The 24,399-nt window shown below is 49.4% G+C and overlaps 1 protein-coding gene across 1 annotated transcript in view; it reads right to left on the reverse strand.

Annotated features, from left to right (window-relative positions):
* The window catches only part of Mef2 (myocyte enhancer factor 2), a 278,552-nt gene extending 256,679 nt beyond the window's left edge, over nt 1-21,873 (reverse strand). The window contains exon 1 of the mRNA XM_077700114.1: nt 21,766-21,873. The gene's annotated coding sequence lies outside the window, so the exon portion shown is untranslated. The remainder of the gene's footprint in view (nt 1-21,765) is intronic.
* Between the last annotated feature and the right edge of the window lie 2,526 nt (nt 21,874-24,399).

The following is a 24,399-nucleotide window of genomic DNA, read 5'->3' on the forward strand; positions in this document are numbered from 1 at the left end:
AGTCCTAAACACGGCAATAAGGAATATCTGGGCTCAACTATCAAGGATCCCCTGCCTGCCCATCGTAAGATATCTAAGTACCAGTCGATCTGCAGGCTATCTATTGAGTATCTAAAGACCAGTCTTAGGGAACGTTGTCTTGAAAGAGATAGAGAAAGAGAGAAGAAAGAATAAAAGATGGGGCTTTGAACTTGAAAAGAAGGTTCGGGAGAAATATGCCACACAAGAGAGAAATATGCCATGAGGCAGCAGACGCACGCAGCGGGGACGGCGCTGCTATGTTGCATGCGTTGGGCTAGTTACAGTTGCGAGCTCCGACCCCCGCAAGGCGCAAGAGAAAGATGGAGCCCACGTGTGCAGAGAGACATGACGGAGGCTGTGCGCGGGTATGCCGATCTTCTTAAGTGCCGCCGGCGGTGCTCGCATCATCCGCGGCCGACCATCGAGTAGCGCGTAGTACGGCGAGCAGCACGTACTGCACGCGCACCGGGTTACACGCACGCCGCGAGAGAGCTGAGAATGAGCAGACCGCGTGGCGTGCACTGTAAATGATACGCCGCCATTGAGCAGCCAAGGCGCACACGAATAAACGCTGCGGGCTTCGCATGCGGCGAACGAGGCATTTGTGTACAATACGGCCAGCCCTCGCTCTCTCCTCGTCCGTTGGTCTCCGTCGAAGAATGCACGGCTCATTCTCGCTCTTCTTAGTGGGCACGTTGTGGTTGTTTGGTTTTCACAGAACATCGCGGCGTGTGGTTTCGAAGAAGCCCGACATGTGCTCGTACGTTGCGCGTGTTGCGAATGTTGTGTGCTTGGTTACGTTCTCCGTCTCTCTGCGCGAGGTCGTGACTCTCGTCTGTAAGAATTCGATGCACGGCGCAGGCGTAGGATGCGTAGCACCCCAAAGAATAGAGATATTGTGCTCCTTTATCTTTCTTCTCTCTCTCTCTCTACCCTCTCTCTCTCAATTAAGCTAAACAAGCACACAGGACAGCTTGCCACGAGAAAGTAATAAGAAAGAAACCTGTGCGTTAAATTGAGGAACTAATCGAGGAGCAGTCAAAACAAATCGCACTATTTTAAGTGCGAATGCACTTTATAAGCGACCCCAAACCATCCACCGCCGGCGGCGGCGGCGGCGGCGGCGGCGGCGTCGGCGGCGTCCGCAGTGCTCCTCTATGTTTAAAAAAGAAACAGCATCCGGCGCCAGGTTTCGATCCGAGGACTTTGCGGCCGCAGCGCGACGCTCTACCGACCAAGCTACGGACGCGACGGTGATATCAGTGTTAGACGCGCCTTATATCTTAACGCATTCAAACTACGTCGTCAGCGGCGTGCGTTGGCGACTCAGCGGCGTTATAGCGGCTTGCTAACTGCGTGGTGTACACGTGATACTACAAACCCGATGGAAGAGATGGAAGAGAAGGCGGCGAGGCGGTGGGCTGCGGGGGCCGAGCGCAAGCGCCGCAAGCGGGCCGACAACCATGCATTCGCACTTTCACATTCTCCCCCTAGGGGAAATGCGGGGGAATTTTTTTGTGAGAAATTCGCACTTAGACTTGCAGGAGCCGAAATGCAGCAGGAAACGCTGCACAGAGAATGAAGGCAAGGGATACGTAGGGGAACGCTACGCTACAAGACAAGTGGTTCCCACGTAACGGCGGCCATGAGACATAAGACCTCGTTGGTTTGCGGCTTCGCGCTAATGAAGCAAGGCTAATATTTTGACGGAATGTTCTCTCGTACACGTTCAGGCTAGGAGCTATAAAATTCATCATATCCATAACCATAATCATCATCATTATCATAATAATAAAAATCAGAGTAAGGCTTGGTTCGTTGTCGAGATAGAGTTGTGTCGCCGTGGAGGGGTGTTAGGTACCCGATGACGAGCGGTAGATGATGAAGAGAGAGTCTATTTACAGAATTTACAAGTATATACAGAAGACATTAAAGCGCAATACAATGCAAAGGATAACAGTTTATATAATTATGCGCATCATCGCACGAGGGTATCGCGGCACGACCCTTAGTGCGGAGCCCGCCGGCCAACAAGATGCCAAACCCCCGCACGGTTGGCTACAGGTACAAAGCGCGGAGATCTAGCGCCCAGTATCTACCACGGGAGCGAATCAGATAGCGTTCGCTTTCGGCTGCAGCTCCGGACGAACTCCATGAATTTTGCGCATTCCGTCGCCGGCCTGTCTCCGTTAACGGGCCCAAAAGCGGAGCGCTAACTACCTGAGGGCCTTGACTGCGCCCCCTCCGTCCTTCTGACGGTCAGGGGAGAAGAAAGGCGTTCTCCCGACTTTCTTCAGGGAACAAAACGCCTCCACTGGCGGTGACCATTCCTTTCGCTTCTCCCGTTTGTGCGTGTGCGTACGTGTGTGTGCGTGCAAAGTCTCTGTATAGTTTCTGTGTGTATGTATATATTCTGTACAAATCCTGTTCATCACCTGCACTCTTAAAAAAAAAGGTCGGGGAATTCACTAATAGAATACTAACAAGTTACTTGTCCCAGTACACACAAGGTTCTTAGTAACTGGAGGTAGAAAATTTAGTACTAGGCAGGGTTACTAACTGAAGCAGGCAGTAAGTACCACTACCTCCCCTGGTAAAGTCCTAGCTGTAACACTCTTCTGAGCTACATGAGTTTACTAACGGGCCATGCATAACCTAGTCACCAGCACGATCTTAATTTAGTTCATACTACTTCCTACACTCAGTTAATTTACTAACCATGCAGTTGTTAGTGGCAGAGCCTAAATACAAAACCGCGGGGGTAGTAAGGTTCGTAAGGAGTTAGTAAACACGGCCGTTACTACCTTTTTACGACCTGTTTTATTAAGAGTGTGTTATTTCGCAGCCCTCCTTATTATTTCATTGCCCTTCCTTTTATTGCTCTACCTGGCTTTCTCGGTGAGACCTACGCCATCTGTTGAGAGGCAAAACTTCGCCATGTAAATTTTATCCGCTCAATAAACTCTCTCTCTCTCTCTCTCTCTCTCTCTCTCTCTCTCTCTCTCTCTCTCTCTCTCTCTCTCTCTCTCTCTCTCTCTCTCTCTCTCTCTCTCTCTCTCTCTCTCTCTCTCTCTCTCTCTCTCCCCGTCGGACTGGACACGGAACACAATACGCACATTGAGAGGGAGGGAGCCCATCAGCGCTGCCATTACCACAACCAACATAAGCAACGTCGCCGCCACCACCCCCGAAAGGTCAGTCTGGATCCGCTACATGGACGGCAACTAGTCGTTCTCATGGGAACAACCATGTCGATATTGCCATTATGACAATACGAGCTTTTTCTAAGAGGAAAATGAAATTCCCGTGTGAGCAGTGTTTCCCGCGCACATTTAATTACGCCCGCTGGTACACATTCACTTACAGCCCTGTCGGGGCGTGCCTCATACCGCTTAACCCAGGCCTAAATTTGGTGCGTGAAGCCATGATTGAAAATTCTTCATGGCGCTTGGATCACTGGAATGAGTTTTATCTTGACATCACGAAAAAATAGTTTGCGTTCGATGCAACTTCGAGTGGAGAGCCATGTTTCCGGCACGTTTATAACGCACTTAAGACAAAGGATGAGTGACACGACGCACGCTATAATGTGCGAACATCGATAGCGCGATCTTTATATCCAAACTGTAATGTACACAAACCGACGGAGCCTTAACGGCCCAAGCCAAGTATAACGATCAACCGAAACTGTTCCGAAAATGTTTCTCACGAATGGGCTTAACGAGCAACGTTTGAATGAACAGTGTACATCTTTATGAAATACATGTGGAATGCTAGCAGGTTTAGTTTTTCTCCATGCGCGCCTCAAATCCGAATCGAGCTCCCAAAACAAAATAAAACAAACAAATAAGCAAAAAAATTAGCATCTGCTTAGATCGTCTATACCAGGATATACGTAGCGTGAGCTAAGGTTCAGCTGGTTATTCTAAGTTTTCCTGGTTGTCTAGGATTACCTTGATTATCATGCTTACTGCTGCTTCAATGACACACACACGGTATACGCATTAGCTAACACATGTATACTTATCAAGCGGCTCCGGCGCCGCGTCACCAATCGCTCCAGAGCTAAGCTGGTTCCCCAGGCGCACGCCGGTGTTGCTGCGACGCACGAGCCATCGGTTCCACACCCGGCCACCCCTCGCTTGATCCTCACGTGGACCGGGCCACCACGTGCGGATCAGATGTCGGCGAAGACGCTGGGCGTGTGGGGTGTGTGAGAGACGCAGAGCAACGAGCAACGTTCTGTGCGCCCTATAACGTCCCTGCCCCTCGCGCATGCGCAGCACGGCTCTCCAGGAGCCACGCGAAACTGCTCAACATCAGCTAGTGTAGCTCACGCTACAAAAACCCTAAAGGGATACACAGCAAGTAAAGGCGCTGTAAGCGCCCCTTATCGCCGTCAAACAAAGGCGTTTCGAATCGAATCGACAAACACATGGGCCCGACGAGCGAGGCAGTAGCAGATTGAGGGGGAACGTCAAGCCCGCTCCGCTACGCACACAGCGTGCGCTTACGCGCCCATTTACTATGTGTCCACACTTCTGCTTAGCTTTTTTTCCCCGTGAAGCCACTGCCGTCGTGGCTCTCTCCAAACAGGGGCGGACAATAAACAGGCACGCGTGCTGCTATCTGCATGCACCCACCGGATACAAACCTCACAGCTCCACGGCTTCGCGGGCGAGCGTCGCGTGGCGGCGTCAGTACACAAAGGTAGAGAACGAGGGAGAAAGAGGCCTGGAAAGTGAGCCGCGACAATCGTATCGCCGTGTCAGCAGCGCGACATTTGTCAAGCGCGCCTGTCGGCCGCGCAGGCAGGCAGCGTGCGGTTAGCCGCGCTCAGGGGCGCCGTCAGGCAGATTCACGCCTGGCGCTGGGGCGACGTCTGCCGTGATTCGGATCCGGCTCCGGTTGACTAACGATCCGCTCGTTTGTTATCATCGAGTGGCGCACTCGAGCGTCAAGTCGCATCGATCAGACTCGACGCGCCCCGAGGCACACAGCTAGCGTCTCCTTCCTGTATTGGGCGCCTGCCTGGTCACGCGGCGATATGGTTTTCGCGCACTGTGTACTCCGGGATGCACGTTTGTGTTCGAAACGAAGAATCTGTTTTCCTTTCCATTCGCTCTTCCTGAACGTAGCCGCGATTTGAGGCGTGCGCATCGTTGCTTTCCTCGAACGGTTTCTCAGGCGCCGGCGTTTCTCGGTCGGGACGTCAGTCGGCTGTCACGAATGCCCCAGCGAAAGAAATGACCAACGATGTTTTCTTGGAGAAGGCCTCTTGGGGTGATAGACCATGAACCAAACAATGCTAACCACGAGATCGGCTCACACTGTTCACCGAAATCTTTAAAGGAACCCTGCAACGATTTTCTTTTTTTTTTTCCAATTCTTAAACGTTTTCGTTGAGGACGCAGTCAACCAACACATCCAGTACTTTAATAGAGGGTCACAAAGGGACTCAGTTAAAAATTATTGCTCTATGCCCATCGGATAACTGACATAACTTGCTCGAAAATTTTTTCCCTCTTTCCCGGTCTCGGCCTTCGTCGACCGCTGAAATTACGCCATTTCAACGGTGTAGCGCCTACGGGCCGGCTTTCCTTGAGTTGAAGCAACGAACGCATTCGATAGCCACTTTAAAAATAGAGCCACAAAAACAAAGCAGAAACGGAAGGCCACCTTTCCACAGAGCTTTGGGAGAGAGCCTTGGCCAGCTCCGGCCTCGAAGATCAGCTGCGTCTGATCGAAAGGGCTGTCGACGCGGCCCGAGCTCAAGGCATCCTGGAATGAGGACGCCTCTCTCAAGCAGTTTCTGGATTAATTAAAGTTTATTCTCTCTCTCTCTCTCTCTCTCTCTCTCTGCTGCGACGAGCAAATCACGCAGCGCCACTCCGTGCTGGCGATAACTAAAGCTTTCACATTGCTTCAGGGTGCGAAGGAAAGAGTTAAAACATTTGTCAAAAGTGTTGCGGAGTCCATTTAACTTAATTTAATTTAATTTAGAAAAGAGGCAATAAGGAGACAAAATACAAGTTTGGTTCTTTAAAAACACTGCGCCATGTCAATAACAATATTAATAATTTTAACAAAAATTTTATAATGTAAACTAGATGTGAAGGAAAGCTACTAAAGCACTGTTGGCTCAACAGCTACACTTTCGCCCAGCGTTATGACGTCACAAAGACTTGGTGCGATTGGCGGCTGGGAACCAAAGCTACCGCCAAGCAACACGAGTGTGAGTTTGTAGCGGTGTCGCTTAAACCATTGAAGTTATTTTTGCTCATTTGTATGGATAAAATTTGTGGCTATAAACAAATTCAACGTATCAAAGGGCCGAACATTTATTGAGCAGTCTGTAAAAACACTCACCTTATTCCCAAATTCACATTCGCCGCGTAGTATCGGTTAGGGATAAACAGAGTAACGGCTTTTTAAGCCATTTGTACTGGTTGCACAAATCAGCAAAAAACCAGTTCATTGAATTTTGTGAAAACGCAATTCGTCTTTTTCCTCCCTTAAGGGTTTAATTCCAAAAAATCCAGCCTCAGTGAGCACGCCGTGTAAGTAATCTACTCCTGAAATTTCAAGTCTCCAGGTCAGACAGTTTCGGCTGGTCGTAGGTGAGTGAGTGAGTGAGTGAGTGAGTGAGTGAGTGAGTGAGTGAGTGAGTGAGTGAGTGAGTGAGTGAGTGAGTGAGTGAGTGAGTGAGTGAGTGAGTGAGTGAGTGAGTGAGTGAGTGAGTGAGTGAGTGAGTGAGTGAGTGAGTGAGTGAGTGAGTGAGTGAGTGAGTGAGTGAGTGAGTGAGTGAGTGAGTGAGTGAGTGAGTGAGTGAGTGAGTGAGTGAGTGAGTGAGTGAGTGAGTGAGTGAGTGAGTGAGTGAGTGAGTGAGTGAGTGAGTGAGTGAGTGAGTGAGTGAGTGAGTGAGTGAGTGAGTGAGTGAGTGAGTGAGTGAGTGAGTGAGTGAGTGAGTGAGTGAGTGAGTGAGTGAGTGAGTGAGTGAGTGAGTGAGTGAGTGAGTGAGTGAGTGAGTGAGTGAGTGAGTGAGTGAGTGAGTGAGTGAGTGAGTGAGTGAGTGAGTGAGTGAGTGAGTGAGTGAGTGAGTGAGTGAGTGAGTGAGTGAGTGAGTGAGTGAGTGAGTGAGTGAGTGAGTGAGTGAGTGAGTGAGTGAGTGAGTGAGTGAGTGAGTGAGTGAGTGAGTGAGTGAGTGAGTGAGTGAGTGAGTGAGTGAGTGAGTGAGTGAGTGAGTGAGTGAGTGAGTGAGTGAGTGAGTGAGTGAGTGAGTGAGTGAGTGAGTGAGTGAGTGAGTGAGTGAGTGAGTGAGTGAGTGAGTGAGTGAGTGAGTGAGTGAGTGAGTGAGTGAGTGAGTGAGTGAGTGAGTGAGTGAGTGAGTGAGTGAGTGAGTGAGTGAGTGAGTGAGTGAGTGAGTGAGTGAGTGAGTGAGTGAGTGAGTGAGTGAGTGAGTGAGTGAGTGAGTGAGTGAGTGAGTGAGTGAGTGAGTGAGTGAGTGAGTGAGTGAGTGAGTGAGTGAGTGAGTGAGTGAGTGAGTGAGTGAGTGAGTGAGTGAGTGAGTGAGTGAGTGAGTGAGTGAGTGAGTGAGTGAGTGAGTGAGTGAGTGAGTGAGTGAGTGAGTGAGTGAGTGAGTGAGTGAGTGAGTGAGTGAGTGAGTGAGTGAGTGAGTGAGTGAGTGAGTGAGTGAGTGAGTGAGTGAGTGAGTGAGTGAGTGAGTGAGTGAGTGAGTGAGTGAGTGAGTGAGTGAGTGAGTGAGTGAGTGAGTGAGTGAGTGAGTGAGTGAGTGAGTGAGTGAGTGAGTGAGTGAGTGAGTGAGTGAGTGAGTGAGTGAGTGAGTGAGTGAGTGAGTGAGTGAGTGAGTGAGTGAGTGAGTGAGTGAGTGAGTGAGTGAGTGAGTGAGTGAGTGAGTGAGTGAGTGAGTGAGTGAGTGAGTGAGTGAGTGAGTGAGTGAGTGAGTGAGTGAGTGAGTGAGTGAGTGAGTGAGTGAGTGAGTGAGTGAGTGAGTGAGTGAGTGAGTGAGTGAGTGAGTGAGTGAGTGAGTGAGTGAGTGAGTGAGTGAGTGAGTGAGTGAGTGAGTGAGTGAGTGAGTGAGTGAGTGAGTGAGTGAGTGAGTGAGTGAGTGAGTGAGTGAGTGAGTGAGTGAGTGAGTGAGTGAGTGAGTGAGTGAGTGAGTGAGTGAGTGAGTGAGTGAGTGAGTGAGTGAGTGAGTGAGTGAGTGAGTGAGTGAGTGAGTGAGTGAGTGAGTGAGTGAGTGAGTGAGTGAGTGAGTGAGTGAGTGAGTGAGTGAGTGAGTGAGTGAGTGAGTGAGTGAGTGAGTGAGTGAGTGAGTGAGTGAGTGAGTGAGTGAGTGAGTGAGTGAGTGAGTGAGTGAGTGAGTGAGTGAGTGAGTGAGTGAGTGAGTGAGTGAGTGAGTGAGTGAGTGAGTGAGTGAGTGAGTGAGTGAGTGAGTGAGTGAGTGAGTGAGTGAGTGAGTGAGTGAGTGAGTGAGTGAGTGAGTGAGTGAGTGAGTGAGTGAGTGAGTGAGTGAGTGAGTGAGTGAGTGAGTGAGTGAGTGAGTGAGTGAGTGAGTGAGTGAGTGAGTGAGTGAGTGAGTGAGTGAGTGAGTGAGTGAGTGAGTGAGTGAGTGAGTGAGTGAGTGAGTGAGTGAGTGAGTGAGTGAGTGAGTGAGTGAGTGAGTGAGTGAGTGAGTGAGTGAGTGAGTGAGTGAGTGAGTGAGTGAGTGAGTGAGTGAGTGAGTGAGTGAGTGAGTGAGTGAGTGAGTGAGTGAGTGAGTGAGTGAGTGAGTGAGTGAGTGAGTGAGTGAGTGAGTGAGTGAGTGAGTGAGTGAGTGAGTGAGTGAGTGAGTGAGTGAGTGAGTGAGTGAGTGAGTGAGTGAGTGAGTGAGTGAGTGAGTGAGTGAGTGAGTGAGTGAGTGAGTGAGTGAGTGAGTGAGTGAGTGAGTGAGTGAGTGAGTGAGTGAGTGAGTGAGTGAGTGAGTGAGTGAGTGAGTGAGTGAGTGAGTGAGTGAGTGAGTGAGTGAGTGAGTGAGTGAGTGAGTGAGTGAGTGAGTGAGTGAGTGAGTGAGTGAGTGAGTGAGTGAGTGAGTGAGTGAGTGAGTGAGTGAGTGAGTGAGTGAGTGAGTGAGTGAGTGAGTGAGTGAGTGAGTGAGTGAGTGAGTGAGTGAGTGAGTGAGTGAGTGAGTGAGTGAGTGAGTGAGTGAGTGAGTGAGTGAGTGAGTGAGTGAGTGAGTGAGTGAGTGAGTGAGTGAGTGAGTGAGTGAGTGAGTGAGTGAGTGAGTGAGTGAGTGAGTGAGTGAGTGAGTGAGTGAGTGAGTGAGTGAGTGAGTGAGTGAGTGAGTGAGTGAGTGAGTGAGTGAGTGAGTGAGTGAGTGAGTGAGTGAGTGAGTGAGTGAGTGAGTGAGTGAGTGAGTGAGTGAGTGAGTGAGTGAGTGAGTGAGTGAGTGAGTGAGTGAGTGAGTGAGTGAGTGAGTGAGTGAGTGAGTGAGTGAGTGAGTGAGTGAGTGAGTGAGTGAGTGAGTGAGTGAGTGAGTGAGTGAGTGAGTGAGTGAGTGAGTGAGTGAGTGAGTGAGTGAGTGAGTGAGTGAGTGAGTGAGTGAGTGAGTGAGTGAGTGAGTGAGTGAGTGAGTGAGTGAGTGAGTGAGTGAGTGAGTGAGTGAGTGAGTGAGTGAGTGAGTGAGTGAGTGAGTGAGTGAGTGAGTGAGTGAGTGAGTGAGTGAGTGAGTGAGTGAGTGAGTGAGTGAGTGAGTGAGTGAGTGAGTGAGTGAGTGAGTGAGTGAGTGAGTGAGTGAGTGAGTGAGTGAGTGAGTGAGTGAGTGAGTGAGTGAGTGAGTGAGTGAGTGAGTGAGTGAGTGAGTGAGTGAGTGAGTGAGTGAGTGAGTGAGTGAGTGAGTGAGTGAGTGAGTGAGTGAGTGAGTGAGTGAGTGAGTGAGTGAGTGAGTGAGTGAGTGAGTGAGTGAGTGAGTGAGTGAGTGAGTGAGTGAGTGAGTGAGTGAGTGAGTGAGTGAGTGAGTGAGTGAGTGAGTGAGTGAGTGAGTGAGTGAGTGAGTGAGTGAGTGAGTGAGTGAGTGAGTGAGTGAGTGAGTGAGTGAGTGAGTGAGTGAGTGAGTGAGTGAGTGAGTGAGTGAGTGAGTGAGTGAGTGAGTGAGTGAGTGAGTGAGTGAGTGAGTGAGTGAGTGAGTGAGTGAGTGAGTGAGTGAGTGAGTGAGTGAGTGAGTGAGTGAGTGAGTGAGTGAGTGAGTGAGTGAGTGAGTGAGTGAGTGAGTGAGTGAGTGAGTGAGTGAGTGAGTGAGTGAGTGAGTGAGTGAGTGAGTGAGTGAGTGAGTGAGTGAGTGAGTGAGTGAGTGAGTGAGTGAGTGAGTGAGTGAGTGAGTGAGTGAGTGAGTGAGTGAGTGAGTGAGTGAGTGAGTGAGTGAGTGAGTGAGTGAGTGAGTGAGTGAGTGAGTGAGTGAGTGAGTGAGTGAGTGAGTGAGTGAGTGAGTGAGTGAGTGAGTGAGTGAGTGAGTGAGTGAGTGAGTGAGTGAGTGAGTGAGTGAGTGAGTGAGTGAGTGAGTGAGTGAGTGAGTGAGTGAGTGAGTGAGTGAGTGAGTGAGTGAGTGAGTGAGTGAGTGAGTGAGTGAGTGAGTGAGTGAGTGAGTGAGTGAGTGAGTGAGTGAGTGAGTGAGTGAGTGAGTGAGTGAGTGAGTGAGTGAGTGAGTGAGTGAGTGAGTGAGTGAGTGAGTGAGTGAGTGAGTGAGTGAGTGAGTGAGTGAGTGAGTGAGTGAGTGAGTGAGTGAGTGAGTGAGTGAGTGAGTGAGTGAGTGAGTGAGTGAGTGAGTGAGTGAGTGAGTGAGTGAGTGAGTGAGTGAGTGAGTGAGTGAGTGAGTGAGTGAGTGAGTGAGTGAGTGAGTGAGTGAGTGAGTGAGTGAGTGAGTGAGTGAGTGAGTGAGTGAGTGAGTGAGTGAGTGAGTGAGTGAGTGAGTGAGTGAGTGAGTGAGTGAGTGAGTGAGTGAGTGAGTGAGTGAGTGAGTGAGTGAGTGAGTGAGTGAGTGAGTGAGTGAGTGAGTGAGTGAGTGAGTGAGTGAGTGAGTGAGTGAGTGAGTGAGTGAGTGAGTGAGTGAGTGAGTGAGTGAGTGAGTGAGTGAGTGAGTGAGTGAGTGAGTGAGTGAGTGAGTGAGTGAGTGAGTGAGTGAGTGAGTGAGTGAGTGAGTGAGTGAGTGAGTGAGTGAGTGAGTGAGTGAGTGAGTGAGTGAGTGAGTGAGTGAGTGAGTGAGTGAGTGAGTGAGTGAGTGAGTGAGTGAGTGAGTGAGTGAGTGAGTGAGTGAGTGAGTGAGTGAGTGAGTGAGTGAGTGAGTGAGTGAGTGAGTGAGTGAGTGAGTGAGTGAGTGAGTGAGTGAGTGAGTGAGTGAGTGAGTGAGTGAGTGAGTGAGTGAGTGAGTGAGTGAGTGAGTGAGTGAGTGAGTGAGTGAGTGAGTGAGTGAGTGAGTGAGTGAGTGAGTGAGTGAGTGAGTGAGTGAGTGAGTGAGTGAGTGAGTGAGTGAGTGAGTGAGTGAGTGAGTGAGTGAGTGAGTGAGTGAGTGAGTGAGTGAGTGAGTGAGTGAGTGAGTGAGTGAGTGAGTGAGTGAGTGAGTGAGTGAGTGAGTGAGTGAGTGAGTGAGTGAGTGAGTGAGTGAGTGAGTGAGTGAGTGAGTGAGTGAGTGAGTGAGTGAGTGAGTGAGTGAGTGAGTGAGTGAGTGAGTGAGTGAGTGAGTGAGTGAGTGAGTGAGTGAGTGAGTGAGTGAGTGAGTGAGTGAGTGAGTGAGTGAGTGAGTGAGTGAGTGAGTGAGTGAGTGAGTGAGTGAGTGAGTGAGTGAGTGAGTGAGTGAGTGAGTGAGTGAGTGAGTGAGTGAGTGAGTGAGTGAGTGAGTGAGTGAGTGAGTGAGTGAGTGAGTGAGTGAGTGAGTGAGTGAGTGAGTGAGTGAGTGAGTGAGTGAGTGAGTGAGTGAGTGAGTGAGTGAGTGAGTGAGTGAGTGAGTGAGTGAGTGAGTGAGTGAGTGAGTGAGTGAGTGAGTGAGTGAGTGAGTGAGTGAGTGAGTGAGTGAGTGAGTGAGTGAGTGAGTGAGTGAGTGAGTGAGTGAGTGAGTGAGTGAGTGAGTGAGTGAGTGAGTGAGTGAGTGAGTGAGTGAGTGAGTGAGTGAGTGAGTGAGTGAGTGAGTGAGTGAGTGAGTGAGTGAGTGAGTGAGTGAGTGAGTGAGTGAGTGAGTGAGTGAGTGAGTGAGTGAGTGAGTGAGTGAGTGAGTGAGTGAGTGAGTGAGTGAGTGAGTGAGTGAGTGAGTGAGTGAGTGAGTGAGTGAGTGAGTGAGTGAGTGAGTGAGTGAGTGAGTGAGTGAGTGAGTGAGTGAGTGAGTGAGTGAGTGAGTGAGTGAGTGAGTGAGTGAGTGAGTGAGTGAGTGAGTGAGTGAGTGAGTGAGTGAGTGAGTGAGTGAGTGAGTGAGTGAGTGAGTGAGTGAGTGAGTGAGTGAGTGAGTGAGTGAGTGAGTGAGTGAGTGAGTGAGTGAGTGAGTGAGTGAGTGAGTGAGTGAGTGAGTGAGTGAGTGAGTGAGTGAGTGAGTGAGTGAGTGAGTGAGTGAGTGAGTGAGTGAGTGAGTGAGTGAGTGAGTGAGTGAGTGAGTGAGTCGGGCACAGATTACTTCTCCGGCTCCTATTTTCTGAGCTGTCCACCTGGTTTCGGAGCTAGACAAGCTGTATTCCAATGCTCGGAATTTCCGATTCACCATTGCATACATTGCTAGGTCAGGCTCCATCTTGCTACAAATAGCACAAAACATACGAAACACAGAGACGAATACGGCACACGACAAGGCGCTGGTCCCGTGTCTCTGTGTTTTGTCGGTTTTGCGCTGTTTGTAGCAAAGTGAACTCACACCAACTCGCCCAGTTTTCAGTTCTTCATTCAGGCGTGTTGGATCTTCCTCAATGCCGTCAATGCACTCTGTCAAGCCATGGATGCCCTAAATCGCTAATCAGTTTCATTGTGGCCTTAGAGCAGTTACAGTGGCATTTCCCTTGCGTTCAGCCCCAAATTAGGTTCCACATCCCCGCAATCCAACATATCTTTCGCAAAAGGTAAAACACAACAGAATAATAGATCGATTACACATCCTCGCTTTCCTTGCCGCCGCTTTGAACGACATTATTCCCGTTGCCTTCTTTTCTTAGCCTCTTTTTCAAAAACTATCTCGCGTAAAGACAACAGCGTGTCAGCCAGGGCAGAGAAAGAAAAAAGACAAACACTTTCGCTTTGTTGGTCGCCTTCCTTCTCTGTCTTGTCTGACGCGCCGTTGTTTTTATACCAAGTGGTGTACCAACGCGGCCAAGCTTCCCTTCATTTGACAGCTCTTGCATCTTCCAACGTTACCAAATACCATATCGTTTCTATACTTATCGTTGAAGCTCCCGTTTTTTTTTGCCAGAGGAGTTTCCTTGCCTTGTACCACAGCTGTGGTGCTCATTGTTATTTCACGTTGGAGGGCATGTTTAAGAGTCCCGCGCTGTTCAGCAGCTATTGATGTCATGTATACTATACAGCTGGTTTTGCAGATGATACACCGAGTTATCTCGCTTTCGAAATTCTCGACCTCGCCCGGTTCTGCGAGTGCTTCGCTCGCCTCGAGAAGGCGAAGGCTGCATCACTGATGCACAGCTGGGCGAAGGGTTACCTTGACACTTCAAGGTCTTGCCGAATCTCAAATCTGTCGCTATCACTGGCACCACTGGGAGACGAAGGGTAAGGTTCAGCCTATTTTGTAGCGTGAGCTACACTGGCCGAGGTTGAGCAGTTTCGCGTGGCTCCTGGAGAGCCGTGCTGCGCATGCGCGAGGAGCAGTGACGTCACACGGCGCACAGAACGTTGCTCGCTGACCGGCGTCTCTCACACACCCCACGCGCCCAGCGTCTTCGCCGACCTCCGTTCCACACGTGGTGGCCCGGTCCACTTGATGATCATGCGAGGGGTGGCCGGGTGTGGAACCGATGGCTCGTGCGTCGCAGCAACACCGGCGTGCGCCTGTGGAACAAGCCTAGCTCTGGGGCGATTGGTGACGCTCCGGCGGAGCCGCTTAATAAATATACATGTGTCACATAATGCGTATACCGTATGTGTGTCATTGAAGCAGCAGTAAGCTTGATAATCAAGCTAATCCTAGACAACCAGGAAAGCTAAGAATAACCACCTGAAGATTAGCTCACGCTACGTATATCCTGGCATAGCCGAGCTAAGCCACTGCCAATTTTTTAACGTCGATTGAGCTCTCAGTATACCGTGGATTAAAGAGTGTTGTAAATTTGTGTTGCGGAATTTGACAGCGTTATCCGGAGGGCCAGTGTGAACAGGTTTATCAGAATAAAAAGGCGACTCCGGCGGTTTCCTTTTTTTTTTGACAACGCCGAGGGTTTCGTAACATTCAAGAAACGCATTTTTAAACCTAAAAGATGACTACCTGAAGCAGAAACACGCACCAAGTTGCCGAAGGTAGTCGAACATTGCCGGGTATGGTGCTTCGCGTGACCTAGTTTATGTCGTTACCGCTTGGAAGTCGTTGGGCAGCTGCATCTGCTCACTGCCGGTAAACAAACTGAGCACGCATTGTCGCGTGTTACTTGCACATGGCTCGACTGCGTGGCTGCATGACGAAGATCCTCTGGATTAATCTTGTCAGTTGGCGACAGTGACAAGTAGAGCGACTGTTTTTGCATCGATAACTCTTTATTTGCATTCGACTCACCACCGGGAGAAAAGACTCACGCCTGCCAAGCGCGGCGTTTGAGCACACTCCCGATTGCGAGAGGCAAACGTTTCATCCTATGCGTGAAATTTATAACACTAGCTGGAAGTCCTTTTGCGAATCACTCGACCCTCGGAAGTCTTTGTCTGAAATATGGAGAACTGTGCGGGGGTAATGACCCCCGTGCAACAGCGCTCCCCATTCAAGGCTCTGGCTCTTCACCAGAAACGCGGGGAGCTCGAAGTAGCAGAGGACTTCTGCGTTCGGATCGCCAGTGGAACAGGCCCTGCTGGTTCATCCCTTGCCACTGACATTCCCCCTTCGCGGGATTCTCGGATGGACGCGCCGTTTTTAATGGAAGAGTTCGAGGCGGCATTGGCTCTCTGCACCCGATCGTTATCGCCTGGGCCAGATGGAGCCACCTATGCTGCCCTCTGTCACCTTGGCAATGGCGCCCGGCACGCCCTTTTGAAATACTTCAACGACCTATGGCGTGATGGCATAGTCCCTGAAAAATGGAGGTCTAGCCGCCTTGTTCTGCTCCTGAAACCTGGAAAATCTCTGCTGGACCCGCCGGCATACCGACCCATAGCACTTGCCAGTTGCGTTGGCAAGCTTATGGAGCGAGTTATCCTTGCACGCCTGGAGTGGTTCCTGGAACACTACATCGTCTACCCTAGAGTCATTGCTGGTTTCTGTCGTGGCCGTTCTTCTATCGACTGCGTTATCGACCTGGTGACCATTGTGCAGCAGCAGAGACGCATCAAGCGCATATGCGCTGCACTCTTTCTGGACGTGAAAGAAGCGTATGACAACGTGGAGCATGATGCCATCCTTAAAGCGCTGCAGGCAGTGGGGCTTGGCGGCCACGTCTACCAATGGGTGCGAAGCTACCTCTCGGGGAGGTCATTCTTTGTAATGACTTGTAATGTAATGGCCCAACGTCAGTACACTACACCCAACGAGGTGTCCCCCAGGGAGGCGTCTTGAGCCCCACGTTGTTCAACCTGACTCTCATCGGCCTCGCAAGCTCCCTCCCAAGAACGGTTCATCTGTCGATTTACGCGGATGATATTTGCATCTGGGCAGATGGAGTGACTCGACGGCACGTGCGCGCGCACCTGCAAAAGGCTGAAGATTTGACAAACACCTATCTGCACAAGCAAGGATTGGCCAGCAAATGCGCAGTGCTTGCGTTCTCACGGAAGCCTATGTAGGCGTACCCTTTGACAGTTAATGGCGAAAGGGTATCTAATGTGAAGCATCACAAGTTTCTCGGAGTGGTCGTCGACAGAGACCTTTCTTGGAGCCCCCATGTTCGTTTTTTGAAGAAGAGGCTGTCTGCAGTGGCCTACATTCTCCAGTTCATCGGCGGCAAGACGTGGGGAGCATCTATGAAGTCAATGTTTCAGCTGTACGACGCACTATTCTTGGGCTCCCTACGGTACAGCCTGCCTATACCTTCAGGTACGTGCCGTACCAATGTTCAGCAACTACAAGGCATACAAGTGCAGGCCCTCCGAACTTGCCTTGGCCTGCCACGGTGCACGTCAACAGCTGCAACCATTGCTGTGGCTCGTGATCACCCCTTACCCACGTACGTGACAATTGAAACATTCAGGGCGCATATTAGGCACCTAACCAGGCTGCCGCATCATCACCTTGCTAGTCTACCATGTAAACTCCCCCATGCGTCTTTCGCAAAGGTTGTAGCTTCCAACATCACCAGCATGCCATCCAACTACACGCCTGCGATGAGGCCGCCACTCCCACTTTGGTGTACGACGCAGCCTCGAGCATGCCTCACTACCCAGGCTTAACAAAGAAGCAAGATTTTCCAACGCTGGCAGTACAGCAGCTAAGTCTATTTATTTACACGAGAGATACAGTAACTGCACCCATATTTACACCGATGGCTCCGTAACAACATCTAGTTCTGCCGGCGCCGTTAATATACCACGAATGTCCATGTCCACAGAATTCAAAATAGCCCATCTTACCACTTCCACGGCTGCAGAACGTACCGCCATCCGTTGTGCCCTTCACACCGTTGAACAAACTTCATGCCGAAGATGGGCGATCTTCTGCGACTCAAAACCTGCGCTTCAATCGCTCCAGTCAGCCCTGTGCCGTGGACGTCATGAACAGCTGCTGGCCGAGATAAGACTACTGTACGACCATGCCACCCAAGCGGGTCATGACATTGCCTTTAAGTGGCTTCCCAGTCATTGCGGCATTGTCGGAAACGAAAGTACGGACGCTGCCGCACGCTTGGCACACCAAAAAACGGAGACCATATCTATTCCGTTATCCAGGACGGACGCCGCTAGAGCTCTCCGCAAACTTGCTCGGGAGACCACGCTTTCCAAATGGACAACCCAAGAGTTCACGAGCGCTCGTATTCATGCCCTGGACCCCCATATCCAGCGCCCGCTTCCATTAGGCCTCCCACGATCTGATGCAACCATTCTTTGTCGTCTCTGGCTTGGAGTAGCATTCACAAATGCTTACTCCTATTTGATTGGAATCGCAGCCAGTGAGGCATGCGAAGTCTGTGACACACCATAGGCCATACGACATGTCCTCTGCGATTGTCCACGGCTTTCATCCGAACGCAGCCAGCTCTCTGCGACTCTATGAAAGTTAGACTCTCGGTGCCCGTTCTCTGAGGAGACAATCCTGGGCCACTGGCCTTCTCCGTCGTCTGCGGACAAGGCGACAAAAGCGCTCCTGTGTTTCCTCAAAACGACGGAATTGCACAAAAGACTGTAGCGCAAAAGACTACCCGCTATGAACTCAGTGAACTTGTTTGTCTATAGTGTCCTACCGCTAGGCTCACCACACTGCGCTATGTCTGTCCCTTTCCCCTTCTTTTTCTATTTTCCACTTTTTCCTCATTGTTCCCCTTTCCCCCGTGCAGGATAGCATACTAGGCCGTAGCCTGGTTAACATTCCTGCCTTTCCTCTACTTTTTCTCTCTCTCTCTGAACGTGACTGTTATCATACCGCCTCAGGCAGCACGTGGAGAAAACGCCGACCGGTTCGATTCGTGAGAATAAGCGACCGGAGTATTCCCCCAATTGCGCAGTCGTGTAACGTCCGTTCCGCAAACGGCTTTGCGGCAAAGCCACCTTTGTCGAACTTTTTTCGAAATCTTAAATGCTTGCAGAACGTAGACAACCAACAACACATCATCTACTTAGAATAGGGGTCGCAAATTTTTTCGGCTAAGAATTACTGCTTAATGTCCATCGGATAACTTAGAAACTTGCTCAAAAGATTCCCGGCCTTTACATTCTTCCTCCGCTGCAGTTACGTCGTCCCAGAGGTGTAGCGGCTATTGGTCGGCTTTCCGTCAGTTGCAGCAATAAGCAAATCCGATAGCCGCTTTAGAAAAAAAAATCACAGATATAAAGCAGAAACGGAAGGTGTATCTGCTGCGACAAGCAAAGCACGCAGTTCCGTTCCATGCTGGCAGTAACTACAGCTTCCGCAGTGCTTCCAGATGCAAAGGACAGAGTGAAAGCGTTTATCGCAAGTGTTGCAGAGTCCCTTTAATCTTGGGAAAAAATCATACTACAGTTGGCCGCCACCCGAGTTGCACAGTACGCCGAGTTTCACGTACTTGTCATTATTATTTGGTTTGCCGGGTAGTTGTAAACAATGTGGATTTCTCGTCTGCTATCTACACAAGGGCGTCTGTGGGACAATTATGGTCCCATAAAACGGCTGTAACTCGTAACTGGACCGGAAAAAATGATACGAGGTCATAAGTTCTTACGAGCCCAAGATACCCAGTCAAGCGCATTGGCCTTAGAGGATGAGATCGTGCGCCAGAAGCTCATGTTCGTACGATTTCCAAATTTCCGTCTGAGGAGAGGAGGCGTTTCTATCTCCCACTCCCTGCCCAGCGTTTCTTAGTTTTGGACCAAATAAACTTGTTCTCCTTCTCATCATCATAATTTCCACTTGGCTGCCACGTCCACAAGCCCACCCACAATGTATGCCTATCCACTCGAGGTGATCGGCCAATGACGATGTCAGCTGCCATGAGGATCTCACGGCAAATTCACAACTCCCGACTCGGTGACGAGTAGTTAAAACATACCCACCCCTATTCTAACTTACCCACTCAGAGATCCGATTTGGCCAGTGGCGATGATTGCGCCCGCACGAGCCTCATGGCCGATTCACCGGTTCCTGGTGGCAGCGATGCCACCAGCTCCACCCAGACGTGTGCACTCACAATTCAACGAGAAGTGATGCTCACGCATTCCGACATCGTGAGAGGAACCCCCGTACCATCTTTATCAACCACTGAGCAGCCAGCCATCTGGTGATTATCAAATTTTTGTCAAATTTTGGGGGTTTTACGCGCCGAAAGCTACACCTGGCCTATGAGGCGCGCAGTAACGGAGGGCTCTGATTTAGCCTAATTATGACCACCTCGGCATCTTTAATGTGCGCCGAAATCTGAGAACACGGGTGTTTCTGTTTTTCGCCTCTATCTGAAAAGGGGCCATTGCGGCCAGGATTGAACCCATGTGCTTGGGCTCAGCAGCACAATTCCCTGAACGCTAAGCCACAGTGGCGGCTAGGAAAAAAAACAAAGAAAACTTCGCGCCGCGTCGTCTTTGCAGGCTCAATAAACGTTTATTCCCCTACACTCAAGAAGCGCCAACCGTGTACCACTTTTGTTTGCGCCCAAAAATTCACATGGGCGAACGCATTCAAGGTAAAGTCGAACACATTCGAACACATTCAATGTAGACACATTCAATGTAGGGTAAATGTAAATCATTGGCTAAAGAAAAAGGGAAATATTACCAAGCAAAGCAAGAAGTTCCCTATTTCTCGCAATATAGCCTAACGCAAACTAAGCACGGCGAGAGTATCCCAATTGGCTACAGATAGCTAAGTGTGGGTGCAAAAACAACTCAGAATGAAGAAAAGAAACTAGGAAGGTCTATCTAATTGAACGTCCCAACGCGAAGAACTTATAAAATGTACAAATATGACACAAAGTATGCCACAAAGGAAGCAAGAGGATTGTGAAACATAGAACGACGTAACAATGCATATGCAGTTGTTCAAAATGCTCAGAATTTATGCACACATTTTTGTGCGTTTTGAATAAGCCACGTAGACTACGGAAGTATTAATCACAAGGTCGAAATTTCCATTGCCTGGTAGCCACTAGAACGGAAACCGCATTAGGTTTTGTCGTGTACTGTTTCAGGCCGCAAAAAAGCCCTCCCTTATATATATATATATAATTCTCGCTTTTCTACGTGCCTTAGTTTAAATGGGTTTCATTTTTTTAAAGCCAGAAATGGCTTGAAACCCGTTAAGAGTACCGCTCCGAACAAACCAAGCTCGTCTGATTCGAAGCGCAGTTCGTGCGCTGTACAAAGTTTACCCATCTGGCTTTAAGCTTGTCGTCCGTCGGACAAAGGATGACAGCATACGCTCGATGTGTTTGAAGAAGACTGTGCGCATCCCATAGCATAACTACAGCGACAACGCAGCGTGCATTGTTATCATAATCTGATGTCAAAAAATGAAATTACCACGCTAAGTGAACAGCGGCGTAGACATCTGGCAGCTACGTCACATTTTGACGTAACGACGTAGCAATGAAACAACGTGGCAGCCAGTAAAAATGAGCTGTCGTCTACAATTCGCATGCGGAAAGGTAAAAAAAAAAGATTGTATTTATGTCATCTGGCGCAACGACCTATTGTTATATGAGCATATTATTCAATTTTTACTACGAACTATGGACTTTAGAAAATCGGCTAAACTCCAGACTCATTTCGGGTCTATAGCACGGATACCTTGAATTATCACTATTTTCATAATATATATTTTCATGAATGGTTTAAAATATTGCCGTGCCTTCCGCCTCGGTTCAGCGAAAACCAGCCATGTCCCTCGAAATGAAGCCGTATTCGCATCGACCATGTGGAGTGTGCGTTATGAATACCTGCGTTAGTTTTTTTTAGTTGGGTGTATACTAAAAAACACTGGAAATAGCGAGGGCAGTCTCGACGCAACACTCGCGAACTCTTACCGCCATCGCCTCGGTCTAACTGCAAATCCCTATTGCGATAATTGTGGATTGCCCGAAACAGTAGAGCACGTCCTTCTACAGTGTCCGGCATACATCCAAGAAAGAAAAGATTGAGTGCCTCAACTACGCACCTACATCTTTAAAAGGTCTCCTTGGACCCTGCCCTCTCCATCGCCCCAAAGAAAAGTGTTGGTTGCCGTATTTGACTATTTACACGAAATCAGCGTCGCAGAGACAATGTAGAACTTTACATGTGAGATCGTGTGGACCTTTACGCCACCACGCAAAGCTTCGTGTTCACGTTTTCTTTTAACCTCTCCTTTTCCCCCTTTCTTCTGCCCTACTTCTTTTAGGGCCTTTACTCCCTTCTCCCGATCCCCGCAGAGTAGCATGTAGGCGGGAACATGCCGGCAAACCTCTCTGCTTTCATCTAATAAGAAGCTCTCTCTCTCTCTCTCTCGCTCTCTCTCTCTCTCTCTCTCTCTCTCTCTCTCTCTCTCTCTAGCGAGGGCACTTCCTGGTTGACACGAAATTTATGATACATGGCAAAAAGCTATCCAGCTTAGCTGATGCAGTTACAACGTTCAATCGTACCGACGTTAGCTTCTTATAAGTGATCGATATTGTAAGCGGAAAAGCAGTATAAAAAGAAACACCTTTACGCGTAAATGTTTTTCTTCAAGCGTCCATTAAGCGTGACAAGATTTTTAGGGCTTTTTAATCTCAATAAATACGATGGAAGAACCCTCACAGTAAGGAATAAAACAAAAGAGAGTCTCTTAAAAGGCCTCCACGCGTAGACTATACGACTCCGCAGAGGTCTCTGCACCTGTTGTATACGGTTGCCCACTTCCATGCGAATTATTTTGGGATATCTATTTTCAGTACCACTTATACGTTACATACATCTGTACACGAGTCTTACCAGTGCATACGCAACGCCCGGGCTCCCTCCCTCCGCTCGATCCACACGAGGGCTCGCCGAACAAAGAAAAGCGCAATGAATACTCGTCTAAGCAGAAGCTCGCATCTGTCCAAAACGCCATACGAAACGCCGCGACCGGCGACACGAAACAATGTGTCGACAAAAAACAAAAAAAAAATGAATAGAAAAGTTCTCAGAGGACAAGAGAGAACCTGTACAAGAAAACTGTGCATTGATCATTCGGCAGTCATGCGTGCATGGTGCAACAAGAGGAACGGATTTACAGCGCACCGTATGCGTGAATTGACAGTGAACTGAACAAGTTTCTCGTTGCCCATTCTTTCTCGCTTCGTTTATTTCTTTATCCGCAGAAGAGAAAAACCAAAAGTGCTCCGGGAACGGAAAACAACTCCAGAATGCCCGGCGCCTTGGTCAGCGTCGGTGGCGGCAGGTGCCCGGCTTGAATAAGGGAGGGGCCCAGCCGGCGTGTTTGCGCTGCGACCATTGTCCGGCCCTCGCATCTCGTTGGGTCCTTGTCCGTCACCGTGGCGAAGTCGCATTGTCTGTAAGATGACGGTGACAACGGTGCCGAAGACTGGGCGAAATGTGCGCGGCTGCGAATGCGCTTTGCTTTGGACGAGCGCCCTTGTGGAGTTGACTTTAGGAAATCACTTCGAAGATGTTAAGCAAAGCCGGCGCATCCGCTCTGTCCGTCACAAACGAGGAGACCTTGTGGAACGTTTCAGTGTGGGCGCCGCTGACGATTTCCGCAGCGGCACCTCCAGGTCTCGTTTGGGAAAGCGGACAAGTACCAAGGAAGGAAGGAAGGAAGAATGTAGAAGAAAGGCAGGAAAGTTAACCTGGCTAGAGCCTAGTTTGCTAAATTTGATTATGCCTTAAGGACGGTATGGTTGCTAGTGCTTTGGCCACTTTGCTTAAGAGGGAAAAAAGCGAAAAAAAAAACACCGTGTGGCATTTATAATGGAGGAGCCAGGTTTTCGGATAAAAGTTGATTGGGCGTAAAGGGAAAAAAAGAAGGGCGCCAAAACTCCTCTCCCGCATTCCAAGTAAGTCGCTCTATTGAAAGGCCTAATTCGTAGACCGTGTGTCGGCGTGGCATGCAGCAAGAGTTCCTTTTTCTTTTTTCTTTTTTTGCAGAGGACTAGTCTCGGAGGCACACCCAAGTGCTCGTTCGGTCATTCTGTGGAAAGTGTGTGTGTGTGTGTGTGTAGGAGGGTGGATTGATTTTCAAAATCGTAATCATCGTAAGCATTGTCACTCTCATCATCATCGCCGTATTCAGCGTTTTCATGCCTGATACTTCCAGTTGTTCCATCCATCCTATTCTCTATGGTTCTCTATGTACCTATTAAGCCCCAGGCACACTCTACCATATTGTCTGGGAATGCCAACTAAACCCAGGTCTTCCCCCCATCCCTAACCCCTCACGCAAGCAGTGGGAGAGTACGCTGGCCAGCTCCTGCCCTGAAACGCAGCTTTTACTACTGGAAAGGGCGAAGACAGCCGGCCGTACCAACGGAGTCTTGGACTGAGGACCCCGACCACAAATATGCTCACTTCAACTGTGATTAAAGTTTCTCTCTCTCTCTCTCTCTCTCTCTCTCTCTCTCTCTCTCTCTCTCTCTCTCTCTCTCTCTCTCTCTCTCTCTCTCTCTCTCTCTCTCTCTCTCTCTCTCTCTCTCTCTCTCTCTTCTGTCCTGCGCTGCCCGAGTTCATTCTTTCCCCCCGGATCATCTTACTTCATTCCTCTGTCAAGTTAATTGTCTTCTCCTCGTATCTCGCCGCCATTTTGTTACCGTTGTGGTTTACCGGTTATCAGTGCTCCGTATTACACACCCAGCCCAAGTCCAATTCGAGCCATGATGTATTCCTCAAGAGCTCGCTCCTTCACCCAGTACGCTCGTTTTCTTTATCCTTAAGCGTTACACTTACTCTTATCATTCTATGACGCAGGTTTTCAGTTAAAGCGTCCAGTTTCTGCCTCGTAGGTCATCACCGGCAGTAGGCATTGGTTGAACACCTTTCTTTTTAGTGACGGAGGTAGCCTATCGTTCAGTATTTTAAGAGAGCTTGTCGAATGCACGCCACTGTTGATTGAATGCATTATCCTATAGGATCAACACTGCCGTCTTGCGAGGGAAAAATTGGACAAATGTGTGTCTAGGTAGGATCCGAACCAGAGACCTCTGTAATGAAAAACTGGCATAAATCCCCAAGGGCACGACAACTGATTAAAAGTGCAAAAGGTGAATGCGTTTTGACCTTCTACTTAGAACCGTGTTAACAAGACATATATTGAGGTCGACATGAGTAATATGAACATGCTAGCCATTAGGGGAGTGTCAAAGTGCGTTCCCTTTAAATTTTCTCTTATATTGAAGATTCCAAAGCGAGTATGTTCCGAGTCATAGTGAGAGAGAGAAAAAATACTCCACGTGAAAAGGATAAAGGTGGACCTATTCAATGCATTGAGGCATTTGACTTAGAAGAACACGTTAGGCAACTGTACACTCATGGTTTGGCGATCATGGTTTGGCGACTCATAGTTTGGCGGCACTGCCTTGTCACAAAGCGCAGTCGCGCATGAAGCACTCCTCGTGCTTGCTCAGTACG

Source organism: Haemaphysalis longicornis, unplaced genomic scaffold (assembly GCF_048455015.1).
Source record: "Haemaphysalis longicornis isolate Haplotype H1 unplaced genomic scaffold, Haemaphysalis longicornis Haplotype H1 scaffold_2, whole genome shotgun sequence".
NCBI classification, from domain to species: Eukaryota; Metazoa; Arthropoda; class Arachnida; order Ixodida; family Ixodidae; genus Haemaphysalis; species Haemaphysalis longicornis.